Below are 12,128 nucleotides of genomic sequence, written 5' to 3'. Positions count from 1 at the left end.
GATATCTGTAGTGTGTGTGATATCTGTAGTGTGTGTGATATCTGTAGAGTGTGTGATATCTGTAGAGTGTGTGATATCTGTAGTGTGTGTGATATCTGTAGTGTGTGTGATATCTGTAGTGTGTGATATCTGTAGTGTGTGTGATATCTGTAGTGTGTGTGATATCTGTAGTGTGTGATATCTGTAGTGTGTGTGATATCTGTAGAGTGTGTGATATCTGTAGAGTGTGTGATATCTGTAGTGTGTGTGATATCTGTAGTGTGTGTGATATCTGTAGTGTGTGTGATATCTGTAGTGTGTGTGATATCTGTAGTGTGTGTGATATCTGTAGTGTGTGTGATATCTGTAGAGTGTGTGATATCTGTAGAGTGTGTGATATCTGTAGAGTGTGTGATATCTGTAGTGTGTGTGATATCTGTAGTGTGTGATATCTGTAGTGTGTGTGATATCTGTAGTGTGTGTGATATCTGTAGTGTGTGTGATATCTGTAGTGTGTGATATCTGTAGTGTGTGTGATATCTGTAGTGTGTGTGATATCTGTAGTGTGTGTGATATCTGTAGTGTGTGTGATATCTGTAGTGTGTGTGATATCTGTAGTGTGTGTGATATCTGTAGTGTGTGATATCTGTAGAGTGTGTGATATCTGTAGTGTGTGTGATATCTGTAGTGTGTGTGATATCTGTAGTGTGTGTGATATCTGTAGTGTGTGATATCTGTAGTGTGTGATATCTGTAGTGTGTGATATCTGTAGTGTGTGTGATATCTGTAGTGTGTGTGATATCTGTAGTGTGTGTGTGAGATGTGTGTGTGTGTGTGTGATATCTGTAGTGTGTGTGATATCTGTAGTGTGTGTGATATCTGTAGTGTGTGTGATATCTGTAGTGTGTGTGATATCTGTAGAGTGTGTGATATCTGTAGAGTGTGTGATATCTGTAGTGTGTGTGATATCTGTAGTGTGTGTGATATCTGTAGTGTGTGTGATATCTGTAGTGTGTGTGATATCTGTAGTGTGTGATATCTGTAGTGTGTGTGATATCTGTAGTGTGTGTGATATCTGTAGTGTGTGTGATATCTGTAGTGTGTGTGATATCTGTAGTGTGTGTGATATCTGTAGTGTGTGATATCTGTAGTGTGTGTGATATCTGTAGTGTGTGTGATATCTGTAGTGTGTGATATCTGTAGTGTGTGATATCTGTAGTGTGTGTGATATCTGTAGTGTGTGTGATATCTGTAGTGTGTGTGATATCTGTAGTGTGTGTGATATCTGTAGTGTGTGTGATATCTGTAGTGTGTGAGATCTGTAGTGTGTGAGATCTGTAGTGTGTGTGTGATATCTGTAGTGTGTGTGTGTGATATCTGTAGTGTGTGATATCTGTAGCGTGTGTGATATCTGTAGAGTGTGTGATATCTGTAGTGTGTGTGATATCTGTAGTGTGTGTGATATCTGTAGTGTGTGTGATATCTGTAGTGTGTGTGATATCTGTAGTGTGTGTGTGATATCTGTAGTGTGTGTGTGATATCTGTAGTGTGTGTGTGTGTGATATCTGTAGTGTGTGATATCTGTAGTGTGTGTGATATCTGTAGTGTGTGTGATATCTGTAGTGTGTGTGATATCTGTAGAGTGTGTGATATCTGTAGAGTGTGTGATATCTGTAGTGTGTGTGATATCTGTAGTGTGTGTGATATCTGTAGTGTGTGATATCTGTAGTGTGTGTGATATCTGTAGTGTGTGTGATATCTGTAGTGTGTGTGATATCTGTAGTGTGTGTGATATCTGTAGTGTGTGTGATATCTGTAGTGTGTGTGATATCTGTAGTGTGTGATATCTGTAGTGTGTGTGATATCTGTAGTGTGTGTGATATCTGTAGTGTGTGTGATATCTGTAGTGTGTGATATCTGTAGTGTGTGTGATATCTGTAGTGTGTGTGATATCTGTAGTGTGTGTGTGAGATGTGTGTGTGTGTGTGATATCTGTAGTGTGTGTGATATCTGTAGTGTGTGTGATATCTGTAGTGTGTGTGATATCTGTAGTGTGTGTGATATCTGTAGTGTGTGTGATATCTGTAGAGTGTGTGATATCTGTAGAGTGTGTGATATCTGTAGTGTGTGTGATATCTGTAGTGTGTGTGATATCTGTAGTGTGTGATATCTGTAGTGTGTGATATCTGTAGTGTGTGTGATATCTGTAGTGTGTGTGATATCTGTAGTGTGTGATATCTGTAGAGTGTGTGATATCTGTAGTGTGTGATATCTGTAGTGTGTGTGTGTGATATCTGTAGTGTATGTGTGATATCTGTAGTGTGTGTGATATCTGTAGAGTGTGTGTGATATCTGTAGAGTGTGTGATATCTGTAGTGTGTGATATCTGTAGTGTGTGATATCTGTAGTGTGTGTGATATCTGTAGTGTGTGTGTGATATCTGTAGTGTGTGTGATATCTGTAGTGTGTGATATCTGTAGAGTGTGTGTGATATCTGTAGAGTGTGTGATATCTGTAGAGTGTGTGATATCTGTAGTGTGTGTGATATCTGTAGTGTGTGTGATATCTGTAGTGTGTGTGATATCTGTAGTGTGTGTGTGATATCTGTAGTGTGTGTGTGTGTGTGTGATATCTGTAGTGTATGTGTGATATCTGTAGTGTGTGTGATATCTGTAGTGTGTGTGTGATATCTGTAGTGTGTGTGTGATATCTGTAGTGTGTGAGATCTGTAGTGTGTGATATCTGTAGTGTGTGTGTGATATCTGTAGTGTGTGATATCTGTAGCGTGTGTGATATCTGTAGAGTGTGTGATATCTGTAGTGTGTGTGATATCTGTAGTGTGTGTGATATCTGTAGTGTGTGTGATATCTGTAGTGTGTGTGATATCTGTAGTGTGTGTGTGATATCTGTAGTGTGTGTGTGATATCTGTAGTGTGTGTGTGTGTGTGTGTGTGATATCTGTAGTGTATGTGTGATATCTGTAGTGTGTGTGTGTGATATCTGTAGTGTATGTGTGATATCTGTAGTGTGTGTGATATCTGTAGAGTGTGTGTGATATCTGTAGAGTGTGTGATATCTGTAGTGTGTGATATCTGTAGTGTGTGTGTGTGATATCTGTAGTGTATGTGTGATATCTGTAGTGTGTGTGATATCTGTAGAGTGTGTGTGATATCTGTAGAGTGTGTGATATCTGTAGAGTGTGTGATATCTGTAGAGTGTGATATCTGTAGTGTGTGATATCTGTAGTGTGTGTGATATCTGTAGTGTGTGTGTGATATCTGTAGTGTGTGTGATATCTGTAGTGTGTGATATCTGTAGTGTGTGTGATATCTGTAGAGTGTGTGTGATATCTGTAGAGTGTGTGATATCTGTAGAGTGTGTGATATCTGTAGTGTGTGTGATATCTGTAGTGTGTGTGATATCTGTAGTGTGTGTGTGATATCTGTAGTGTGTGTGTGTGTGTGATATCTGTAGTGTATGTGTGATATCTGTAGTGTGTGTGATATCTGTAGTGTGTGTGTGATATCTGTAGTGTGTGTGTGTGTGATATCTGTAGTGTATGTGTGATATCTGTAGTGTGTGTGATATCTGTAGTGTGTGTGTGATATCTGTAGTGTGTGTGATATCTGTAGTGTGTGATATCTGTAGTGTGTGTGATATCTGTAGTGTGTGTGTGATATCTGTAGTGTGTGATATCTGTAGTGTGTGTGATATCTGTAGTGTGTGTGTGTGATATCTGTAGTGTGTGTGATATCTGTAGTGTGTGATATCTGTAGTGTGTGTGATATCTGTAGTGTGTGTGATATCTGTAGTGTGTGTGATATCTGTAGTGTGTGTGTGATATCTGTAGTGTGTGTGATATCTGTAGTGTGTGATATCTGTAGAGTGTGTGATATCTGTAGTGTGTGTGATATCTGTAGTGTGTGTGATATCTGTAGTGTGTGTGATATCTGTAGTGTGTGTGATATCTGTAGTGTGTGATATCTGTAGTGTGTGTGATATCTGTAGTGTGTGATATCTGTAGTGTGTGTGATATCTGTAGTGTGTGTGATATCTGTAGTGTGTGATATCTGTAGTGTGTGATATCTGTAGTGTGTGATATCTGTAGAGTGTGTGATATCTGTAGTGTGTGTGATATCTGTAGTGTGTGTGATATCTAGAGTGTGTGATATCTGTAGTGTGTGTGTGTGTGATATCTGTAGTGTGTGTGATATCTGTAGTGTGTGTGATATCTGTAGTGTGTGATATCTGTAGTGTGTGATATCTGTAGTGGTGTTTACTGGGGGGGGTGCATTTACTGTGTGTGTTGTATTTAGTGTATGGGGGTATTTACTGTGTGTGTATGAGGGGGGTATTTACTGTGTGTATGAGGGGAGTATTTACTGTGTGTGTGGGGGCATTTACTGTGTGTGTGGGGGGCATTTACTGTGTGTGGGGGGGGGATATTTACTGTGTGTGGATATTTACTGACTCAGTTTGAGAGAACAGCATGATGTATGGAAAGAAGGGGGCAGTGTGAAGAATATTGGTCCTCTGCTGATTTTTCCGAAGCGGATTTGATAAATCTGCAGGGCAAAAATGCTGCGTTTTTGCTGCAGATTTATCTCGGATTTACCGCGGTTTTTCTGCGGATTTCACTGCGGTTTTACAACTGCGGTTTTCTATAGGAGCAGCTGTAAAACCGCTGCGGAATCCGCAGAAAGAAGTGACATGCTGCGGAATGTAAACTGCTGCGTTTCCGCGCAGTTTTTTCCGCAGCATGGGCACAGCGTTTTTTGTTTCCCATAGGTTCACATTGTAATGTAAACTCATGGGAAACTACTGCGGACCCGCAGCTGCGGAAATGCTGCGTTTCCACAGCAAAATCCGCAGCATGTGCACAGACCCTAAGAGGGACAGTGTGGGGTCATATTTTGTTCAGGGAATATAGTGACGGGCAATTATTTATTCAGGGGCTCAGGGTAAGGCAGATATTTTATAATGACACTGCTATCTTTAAGGCGTCATGTGGGGAGGTGCTGAACAAGCCCGGAGAAGATAGAAGTCTGCAGAGACGGCTGTGGATGAGAAAACTCATGAAGTCTGGACAAGATGAAGAAAAGAAGGAGAACGACTCCAGAGACGACGTCATCTATAAGGTACCTGGATGTAAATGTTTATTTGTGATACTAATTATCATATTTTTATTTATGTTAGGCGCATTAAAGGGAACCTGTCACCCCCAAAATCGAAGGTGAGCTAAGCCCACCAGCAACAGGGGCTTATCTACAGTGTGTGCAGAATTATTCGGCAAGTTGTATTTGGATCACATGATCCTTTTTATACATGTTCTCCTACTCCGAGCTGTTCTGCTTGAGAGCCAACTACCAATTAAGTAAATCCGGTGATGTACATCTCTGTAATGAGGAGGGGTGTTGTCTAATGACATCACCTATATAAGTTGTGCTTAATTATTAGGCAACTTCCTTTCCTTTGGCAAAATGGGTCAGAAGAGAGATTTGACGACTGTGAAAAGTCCAAAATTGTGAGATGTCTTGCAGAGGGATGCAGCAGTCTTGAAATTGCCAAACTTTTGAAGCGTGATCACCGAACAATCACGTGTTTCATGGCAAATAGCCAACAGGGTCGCAAGAAGCGTGTTGGGCAAAAAAGACGCAAAATAACTGCCCATGAATTGAGGAAAATCGAGCGTGAAGCTGCCAAGATGCCATTTGCCACCAGTTTTGCCATATTTCAGAGCTGCAACGTTACTGGAGTAACAAAAGGCACAAGGTGTGCGATACTCAGGGACATGGCCAAGGTAAGGAAGGCTGAAAAACGACCACCTGTGAACAAGAAACATAAGATAAAACGTCAAGACTGGGCCAAGAAATATCTTGACTGACTTTTCAAAGGTTTTATGGACTGATGAAATGAGAGTGACTCTTGATGGGCCAGAGGCTGGATCAGTAAAGGGCAGAGAGCTCCACTCCGACTCAGACGCCAGCAAGGTGGAGGTGGGGGACTGGTATGGGCTGGGATCATCAAAGATGAACTTGTGGGACCTTTTCGGGTTGAGGATGGAGTGAAGCTCAACTCCCAGACCTACTGCCAGTTTCTGGAAGACAACTTCTTCAAGCAGTGGTACAGGAGGAAGTCGGTATCGTTCAAGAAAAACATGATTTTCATGCAGGACAATGCTCCATCACATGCCCCCAACTACTCCACAGCGAGGCTGGCCAGTAAAGGTCTCAAAGAAGAACAAATAATGACATGGCCCCCTTGTTCACCTGATCTGAACCCCATAGAGAACCTGTGGTCCCTCATAAAATGTGAGATCTACAGGGAGGGAAAACAGTCCACCTCTCGGAGCAGTGTCTGGAGGCTGTGGTGGCTGCTGCACGCAATGTTGGTCGTAAACAGATCAAGCAACTGACAGAATCTATGGATGGAAGGATGCTGAGTGTATGCATCTATTTATATATTTCTCTTTTTTAGTTCTATTTGACTTGTAATAAACTTGTTTGACAGCTGTGAGTTGTATTTTCCTTTCTAGAATTCTAAAGCTCAGGGTGACATTAGTGGGAGTAACTGCAGTTGGATCTGGATCAGGCTGAGTTTGCACATTGCGGTTTATTGGGGAAACTGCAGGGACGACCTCACCAGTAGACCGGACCCGCACTTCACATTGCGGATTATTGGGGAAACTATCTGCCGGGACGTCCTCACCAGTACACCAGACCAGCACCTCCATGCCACCCATACAGCCCGACTAGCTGGATGTTGTTTTTTTTTTTTTAAACCATAATTGTTTTTTCTTAAGACATAAGCTGCTTTTCGCGGAGGGTCTGACTGCTGCTGCCACCACTGATGGGACAGGCTGTGGCAGATTTTACAGAGGAAAAAAATCTATCTTTGTAATGTTCTTTGTAATGTTAGGCAATAATCACATTTTTATTTTCTTGTACTAATGGTTTACAATATTCTGACGACCCGTGACAGAGTTGGAATGAATGTGTCGCATGGACTTATGTCTTGCTCCATCAATGAAGAAATGTTCCCCTCAGACTCCTGGAGACTTCACATCCATGGATCTGACCTAAATCTCAGGACAATAGAACCTCACCCTCCTTATCTATGACCTGCCCCAATATTTATGGCCACAACTGTTCCCCCTCCCATATTGACAGGTCTGCGTCACTTGTCTTATTTCCTGCCGGTTCTGTAGAATATGGGACTCTTCACATTTTGTGTCTCACGCTGGTATAACAATCAGATCTGTGCGATCCTGTAAATATCGGCTGCACTCGGAGCAATGTTCTTCCATCAGGCCGGGCCGATCGGTGGAGTCTCAGCTGGATTCGGCTGGGTGTGAGCAGAAAACAATGGACGCTGTACGACCCATCAGTGCAACATTTCTAAAGATACAATTCTGTCATATGGAACACTGAAAATGGTCCTGGAAAAGAGAAATAAATACTGGGCGAGCTCAGCAATGAGGAGTGAGAACAAATCCCCCCGCTCTCCTGGGTGAGGACGGCCGCGCTTTCTGTATACACTGCGGTCAGCCTCCTCCTATACTGAAAACCCAAATAAAGACCGTAAGAAAAATATATAGGTTCACCTCCAAAATAAGTGAATGAGCCAAAACCCAGAGTAAAATAGAATGATTTTATTAGTATATACATCAAAATAAGAAAGTAGAAATCAGAATATTCAGGCAAAGGAACACAGAACAAGGCAGAGTGAGCTCCACGCAACCTCCACCATAATAGTCAGTACAGGTGAAAATGAGGACACATTCCATAGACGGCCACATGCAATAATAGATAACAATATTCATCCAATGTATAGACATAAAAGAAAGCAATCCTGGCATTGAATACAATTATTTATAGGCAGGTGCACCAGCAGGCTCTGGAATGATAAAGTGTATATGTACAAGGACAGGGGTCAGAAAAAGGGAGGTCAATCCTGTAAAGTAGAATGTGCTGAAGTGCAAGTCCTAGCAAATAGGAGTATCTAAGTCTAGCAGGACCCTTGCAACAGCAATGACTATAGTGCTGCCAGTAGCTGTGGCGTGGAGGCGGCCGTAGGAGGGAAACCCTGTTGTTGGAAGGGTGTATGGAGTCACGTGGACATAAATTGGAGAGTTCTGTAAAATCTCACTTTTTAACTTCTGTAGTATGATAGTAATACGGCCATGTGCACACGGTGCGGATTTGGCTGCGGATCTGCAGCAGTTTTCCTGCCTTGTACGGAACCACGGAAACCTATGGAAAACAAAATCCGCAGTGCACATGCTGCGGAACATTCCACACAGAAACGCTGCGGTTTATTTTCCACAGCATGTCAATTCTTTGTGCCGATTCAGCCGCGTTTTACACCTGTTCCATTATAGGAATCTGTAGGTGAAATCCACACAAAAAACGCTGGAAATCTGCGCGTAAAAATCCGCAACGTGTGCACATACCCTAAAGTCCTATGATTGTTACATACGCCTATAAAAGCGCACCTGGCTGTATCATCCACTGCTGAGAAAGGCTCCGTGTGAGGCGAAACGTCACCCCAGACGTGAGGGTCTGAATGAACGCTACCCCTTATTTTCACCGCAAGGACTTTGGAGCGCTGAATCATTTTAGTCTTCTATATAGATGCGTTTGTGTTTTGATTCCAAGTCATTGTAATCCCATTTCTTCCTGTGCATCACTGTAACCCTTCCCTGCAGCGACTCCATTGTGGCTCATTGTGTAGTGCAGGTGTATGGCCTCTAACGCCCGGTGTTGGGTCTTCTGAAGCTTGCACGTTATTCTCTGTCCATGGGACGGATTACTGTACAACCACGGGGACCTCACCAACCCTGAGGACCGAGGCTCTGGAGCCCTGTGTGAATCAGTCTGGGCTTCTTCTCCATTTATTTATACTGGGCACTGTGGGGGGCTGCCACGTGTGTCTCCTGTCCAGTATCTCACATCTACGTAATCACTTCCAAACGTCGGAATACCCCTTTAATCCCATAGCTGTTGGTAATCAGATTTTTTTGGACACGTCTGATTCTCTTTAACCCCTTTACTATTACTGCGGAGGTCGGATCCCCCGCTTTGATGCGGGCTCCGGCGGTGAGCCCATGTCAAAGCCGCGACATGTCAGCGGTTTTGTACAGCAGACATGTGCCCGCAATAGCAGCAGGTGGAATCGCGATCCACCCACTGCTATTAACTAGTTAAATTCCGCTGACAGCGGCATTTAACCGGCGCTTCCGGTCATCGGGCTGGAAATGAGCGAATCGCCGACCCCCATCACGTGATTGGGGGTCAGCGATGTGTCGGCCTGACAACCATAGAAGTCTATTGAAGACCTCTATGGTTGTTGATGCCGGCTTACTGTGAGCGCCACCCTGTGGTCGGCGCTCATAGCAATGCAACAATTCTACTACATAGGAGCGATCTGAGCATCGCTCCTATGTAGCTGAGCCGATCAAGTTATGCCAGCTTCTAGCCTCCCATGGAGACTATTGAAGCATGGCAAAAGTAAAAAAAAATGTTTAAAAAAAATATATATAAAAAAAAAAAAGTTTAAATCACCCCCCTTTTGCCCCATTCAAAATAAAACAATAATAAAAAAAATCAAACCTACACATATTTGGTATCGCCGTGTTCAGAATCGCCCGATCTATCAATAAAAAAAGGATTAACCTGATCGCTAAACAGCGTAGAGAAAAAAAAATTAGAAACGCCAGAATTACTTTTTTTGGTCGTCGCGACATTGCATTAAAATGCAATAACGGGCGATCAAATGAACGTATCTGCACTGAAATGGTATCATTAAAAACGTTAGCTCAGTGCGCAAATAATAAGCCCTCACCCGACCCCAGATCAAAAATGGAGATGCTATGGGTATCGGAAAATGGCGCAATTTTTTTTTAGCAAAGTTTGGAAATTTTTTTCACCACTTAGATAAAAAGTAACCTAGACATGTTTGGTGTCTATGAACTCGTACTGACCTGGAGAATCATAATGGCAGCTCAGTTTTAGCATTTAGTGAACCTAGCAAAAAAAGGCAAACAAAAAACAAGTGTGGGATTGCACTTTTTTTTGCAATTTCACCGCACTTGGAATTTTTTCTAGTACACAATATGGTAAAACCAATTGTGTCGTTCAAAAGTACAACTTGTCCCGCAAAAGATGAGCCATCACATGGCCATATTGACGGAAAAATAAAAAAAAGTTATGGCTCTGGGAAGGAGGGGAGCGAAAAGCGAAAATGCAAAATCAAAACTCCAGAGGTGGAGGGATTAATCAAAAATTTTCTTTGTATCCACCGGAAAAGTTTTCAACGTAAAAATCACAGAAGTTTAAAAATCACAGAAGTTTAAATATCACGGAAGTTCTGGTTATTCACTGTCAACAGGTAACTTCAAATACTACGATCTGTATCATCTCACATTGTAAATAACTACATAACAAAACATGGGCTTCTAATACAATAATCATTAACGCCTATACAGGCAGTCCCCGTGTTACTATTTGTATTCTGTAGGTTTGTTTCTAACCTTAATTAACATTTTATATGTAACAGGTCATGTAAAATAATAACAAAATAATAATACTCTCCTAATCACTGAGCTCTCGGGCTGCCTGCGCGCCGCCTGCCTTCCGGTCCTCTTCTTCCTGCATCTCTGATCTCTTTGCTATAGGCTCTTAAGACCTGGAAGTCGCTGTATGTCATAAGGTAGTGACATGGCGTCATGACCTTAGAACATACAACCTGTATTAAAGAGGCACAAGATGAGGGAAAATAGGAGAGTATGGCGAGCAGCAGGTCAGCTGGAGAGGAACTCGCCTCATCTCTTACCTCTCCTGCCATCCTGTGTCTCCAGGTCACTATAGACCAGGACCTATGGCTGTGACCGGGCCCCATATGGCCCTGCATGTTATAAGGTCGCAGAGCACATGCATTTCTGTACCTGACTACAAGTAGTGACCCCTGAGAGCAGGAGATGGCTGAGGCCTGGCCTATAGTAAATGCCTGGGAGATGCCGCTTGCAATAGTAGGGGAAAGAAAACTGGACTGGTGAGCAATACGGTGAGCATTATTATTTTCAAACAACTGATGTTCTTAAGTCAAGGACTGCCTGTGTGGATAATTGTGGATATTAAATAAGAAGTTAATTAGGCTGCATTTTAACAGACTAAAGTAATTGGTTAAGAAATTAGTAATTATAATCTTAAAATGTATACCATATATATATATATATATATATTTATAAGGTGGAGGATCATTGCTTCCTGAAAGAGGACTATTATCCAAACCACTAAAACAAAATGGATTGCCCGGCCAAACTATACATGTATCATACAGCAACTTTTCCAGAATTTAAGGTAAACACAAATTTGTCTTGTAAATGTCATAGTTACATTTTTATGTTAAAAACAGGAATCCAAACTTCTAATTTAGTACCAAAGGCAACATTCAGAGTGTTTTTCAGCTGTATTTGTAAGCCAAGAAGTAGAATAGATGCAGAGAAAAGTATTATGGAGCCACATTATAAAATGTCTTGCCAAAACAGTCACTTCTTACTTTAAGTCATTTTAGCCAAATATTTAAACAGCATAAAGTGAGAAATATTTTACTTCATGTGAACAAGATGGCAGAACAGGTTTTATTGTTTTCCAATTATAAACAAGGTTTTCTTATGATTAATTATTAAACTATTGAGCATGGAATCGTTTCTGGTGTCACCTGACTTTGCTAATAACATGTCAGCCTTCCACTTACACACCTTATTAATAAGCATTAACAACACATTGTGAAGGTTATAAATGTGAAGCGCTACAGGTTTATTTCTATAAAAAGTCTCAAATTAGTTTACAAATATTTTTTTATTAATTTTTGTTGATTGCTCATAACACAGAAAAAAGACAGTCATCTAAAAAAGAGAGTTCCCTTGAAAAGCCTTGTAATAAACTTGCAGTGACTCCTCACACCTATACAGTTACGTTTCCAAATTTGTAATAAAAGATTAACACCTGCGCTAAACTGAGATTAAGTGGGATAGATAAATAGATATTATGTACAGCTTTTAATAGATAGAGTACTCCCTTAAATAAATAAAAGTTATGTATTTATACAAACAATGTTTCATTACACTTATAAGAGATAAGTAACTA

General features: G+C 41.4%; 1 protein-coding gene and 1 long non-coding RNA gene across 2 annotated transcripts in view; one reads left to right on the top strand and one right to left on the bottom strand.

Moving 5' to 3' along the window:
• LOC143793498 (uncharacterized) overlaps positions 1-12,128 on the bottom strand; it is a 301,418-nt gene that overhangs the window by 229,004 nt on the left and 60,286 nt on the right. The window lies entirely within an intron of this gene.
• The window catches only part of LOC143793589 (uncharacterized), an 11,163-nt gene continuing 3,535 nt past the window's right edge, over positions 4,501-12,128 (top strand). Inside the window, exons 1-2 of the long non-coding RNA XR_013220159.1 lie at positions 4,501-5,117; positions 11,229-11,339. This is a non-coding gene — a long non-coding RNA (uncharacterized LOC143793589). The remainder of the gene's footprint in view (positions 5,118-11,228; positions 11,340-12,128) is intronic.

Source organism: Ranitomeya variabilis, chromosome 1, assembly GCF_051348905.1.
Source record: "Ranitomeya variabilis isolate aRanVar5 chromosome 1, aRanVar5.hap1, whole genome shotgun sequence".
Classification (NCBI taxonomy): domain Eukaryota; kingdom Metazoa; phylum Chordata; class Amphibia; order Anura; family Dendrobatidae; genus Ranitomeya; species Ranitomeya variabilis.
Note: the sequence above shows the minus strand (reverse complement) of the source record. Positions and strands in the feature narration are given on the sequence as shown.